The sequence below is a fragment of the Glycine max genome, chromosome 11, assembly GCF_000004515.6.
Source record: "Glycine max cultivar Williams 82 chromosome 11, Glycine_max_v4.0, whole genome shotgun sequence".
Lineage (NCBI taxonomy): Eukaryota > Viridiplantae > Streptophyta > Magnoliopsida > Fabales > Fabaceae > Glycine > Glycine max.
This window is the reverse complement of record NC_038247.2, coordinates 9,088,485-9,092,786: the sequence shown is the minus strand read 5'-3', so window position 1 is coordinate 9,092,786 and position 4,302 is coordinate 9,088,485.

Here is a 4,302-nt window from a genome sequence, read left to right as displayed (position 1 = left end):
GTGTTTTCCCTGGAAGATCGTATACGACGATTTTGGAGAGGGCTTAAACGAGCCCAATGGGTTGGTGTATTGGCCAGATTCAACAGGGATTTCAGTTGCCACTTTATCGTTCTCCTTTTCTCCAGAGACTTCCTTTTGGATTTTCATGCACAGATTCCTCATTCAACCCTCTATCCTTCCCTACCCCCTACCCCCTCAAAAATAAGAACTAACCCCTAAAATAAAAAAAAATAACCATACACCCTAAAATAAAATGACTTAACCCTAACCCCTAAAATAAGAACTAAGCCTAACCCTAAAAAATAAGAACTAAACCCTTACCGTTTAAAAAAATAAATTTTATTTCAACTTCTAAATGTAATTTTATTTCATTAGAAGTACACATTAAAAAAAACAAATTTTATTTCAACTTCTAAATGTAATTTTATTTCATTAGAAGTACACATTAAAAAAACGAAATTTTATTTCAACTTCTAAATGTAATTTTATTTCATTAGAAGTACACATTAAAAAAAACAAATTTTATTTCAACTTCTAAATGTAATTTTATTTCATTAGAAGTACACATTAAAAAAACGAAATTTTATTTCAACTTCTAAATGTAATTTTATTTCATTAGAAGTACACATTAAAAAAAACAAATTTTATTTCAACTTCTAAATGTAATTTTATCTCATTACAAGTACACATTAAAAAAATAAACCCTAAACCCTAAAATAAGAAAACTTAGCCCTAACCCTATAATGTTCGGAAATACACCCTAACCCTAAATAAAAAAAATAAGCCTAACCCCTCCAAAATAAGAACTAACCCTAACCCTTCAAATAAAAAACTTAACCCTAACCCCTAAATCATAAAAAAACTTAGCCCTAACCCCTAAAAAATAAGAACTACACCCTAACCCTTCAAATAAAAAAATTAACCCTAACCACTAAAATAAAAAAATTCCCCCTAAACCCAAAAATAAACAACCTTAGCCCTAACCCCAACAAATAAAAAATAAGGCCTAACCCTACCCCATACAATTATAAAATTAACCCTAACCCTAAAATAAAAAACTTAGCCCTAACCATAAAATAAAAAGAACTTAGCCCTCACCCTTCAAATAAAAAACTAAGACAAAATACTTAGACACTAACGTTTCTAACTAACGATCAACACCAATGTCACTCAACCTCGATTGATCCACTCCATTTATTTCAACTTCTAAATGTAATTTTATTTCATTAGAAGCACACATTCAACAAAAAGTAACTGACGATTTCATTGAAGACCAACAAGTAAATACATTGAACAAAACCTAAAGCAATACAAGTCAGGCATGTAACATACATAAATCAATTAAATGAATTACTCCCACGGTCAGATTGCATTGGACATCGACGCCTATTGTGCCCTTCAGCTCCACATCTACTACATTTTTGTCGGTGGTCAGATGGTTCGACCCAATCCATCTCATTCCTTATCCTTGTTGATTTTGGCCGACCTTTCGCACGAATTGTAGTTGGGTCAGGGATTAGTGTCCATGCCTCATCAGAAGGAGGAATTGCCGCTTCATTCCCAAGAGGCCACCACTGTGCGGAGTATGCTTTTAAGATGTGCTCATTGGTGTAAACAACATCTATATATTGGTAGTAGTTCATGCTCACGTAACCACAAGCTGCAATAATGTGTGAACATGGATAGTGAAGCGCAGAATACCTTCCGCATTGACAGTAATGGCCATTCAAGTTAACTGCCCATTTTTGTCCGCCACGTTGCGTTATAGGATTGAAGGTCTCCTCTACTTCAAACCTTGTCGAGTGGATATCATACACGCGAACGATGTGCGAACAAGCTTGTTCTTGATTTTTCCTAAGTTCTGTAACAAGCTTAGAACAATAAACTTGGCCTTCTCTTAATTGTCTTTGGGCTTGGCGACCACGATCAATAAAGTACTTTCGGCACCTACTATATGTTGACTTCACCAACGCTGTTATTGGAATGCTGCGACAATCTTTCAACACCTTATTCACACATTCTGATAAGTTGGTTGTCATGTGACCATATCGTCGTCCAGATGTATCGTAAGCCATGCTCCATTTTTCCTTTGAGATTCGATCAATCCATCTTGCTATAGCTGGACTCAATTGACGAAATTTTTCTAAGTTTTGATCAAACACATGCTTGCAAGGAGTGTACGCTGCATCAAATTTGTTATCATCAACAGTTGTACGTAGACATGAAACTCAAATTAAATTAATGTATAAAATAAACCTTACCCAATTTCTTGAACATCTCTTTTTGTTTCGCGTTGTTGAATTTGCGATTGAAATTGCTGGCTATGTGTCGGACGCAGTACACATGATAGCCGTGGGGAGGTTGCCAACCAAGTGCTTCATTAGCGACAGCAGACTTTATACTCGCGTGACGATCAGATATTAGACAAATTCCATTCTTATCTGTGACGTGTTCACGCAAGTGGGCCAAAAACCATGACCATGCTGTTAGCGTCTCGCCTTCGACCACGGCGAATGCTAGAGGAAGAACACCACCATTTCCATCTTGCGATGTGGCCATTAATAGGGTCCCACGGTATTTTCCGTATAAATGTGTGCCGTCAACTTGTATGATTGGCTTACAGTACTTAAAAGCCTCCTTGCATTGACCAAATGTCCAAAATACTCTATGAAATTGACGATGTTCGCGACTCACCCTATTGCCAACAATAAAATCGTCATGTAGTATTTGAAAGTAAGAGCCCAGGAGAATGATTTTGCATGTGTGTTAGCCATGACGAGAGTTTCGCATACGACTCTTCCCAATCGCCATATTCAATTGCAATCGCCTTTTGTTTGGCCATCCATGCTTTTCTGTATGAAACCTTATAGGAAAATTCACTATTTATCCTTTCTTGAATCAAAGAAATTTTTATTGATGGATCTTCTCTGATCATGCCTGTAATTCAAATAAGTAAATAAAATTACAAATTAAAATAACAAATAACACAAAAGTAGGATACTATGAACATAAAAAACGTACCTACTACGCAAGTCGCAATTAAATTTGAATCAAGCTTCTCATGGTCTTGTGTCATAGTCATATTTAGACATGTGTGCGGTCCACCCCATTGTGTCACTTTCCATGCATCAGTTTTTTTGGATAAAATTGCCCTCATATAAAAAGGGCAAGGAGACTCTTCGGTGTTGTTGGGGCAACAAACGATATATTTGTGTGATTTCGTTTCAACAACCTTAAAACTTTGATGCACCTTCATCACATATTGTTTGAGTGCATTTTTGACTGCATCTTTACTGTCAAAATCCATGCCAACATATAATTCTTGTCCAACATTAAAAGTCGTTGGCATGTCTAGACCACAAATGTCCTCCTCGTCCGGATGACTCCAGTTGATATTATTATAATGGCTAGCATCATTCCAAAATGGATTTTGAATTTCTGGTACACCTAATAATTTATAAAATAAAATCACGTCAACAAACTACTCCTATTTAATTACCATTAAATACAATTCTCATAAAAAGATAGATGTATTCAACTAATTTTGTATTTCACAAACATTTACCTTCGCTTGGGTGAACAATTGAAACTGGTTCAACGATGTCAGTGACTTCATCGTCTGTATGAGATATTCCATCATCACTATCATCTTCATCGAAAGACTCTTCAACGTATGAGTTAGATGCAAGATAATCATCATCATCATCATCATCATCTTCATCAACATGTAAATTGCTTATATTTTTTGGCAGTTCCGACTCATAATGAGATACATTACGTCCACATGACGTAACAGAATTTGCAGCATGAAACATAGAACCACCAGCAACATCCTTTTCTACGTACAACTCTAGAACTGACATTTGTTGTTGTTGTTGAAAACTTTCGATCATAGTTTCAACATCTTCGTCATCACAAATTTGCAACGCAACATATTTTCCTGAAACTAAAAATCTACAACTTATAGTAGAAATAATTTCATTATTTTCTAACTTTACCTTATCTCCAATTTTTTTTTTCAAAGCATTGAAACTAATTCCGCGTTTAATCTGAATGGCCTTTTTACTGCCTTCAAATATTACACCATCATTGTCTTCAAATACTCTTCCGTTGAAATACAACACTGTAATAATTGAATTCATGATATACCTACATCAACAAAATTCAAAATAAATAATCATAACAACAGTCTTTTTAAAATAAATAAGTGTATCTGCTTGCTGCATCTACTAAACTTAAACTTGGGATACAAATTACAATAAGTAAACATTATTACCAAATTACTAATAAAAATTCTAATTA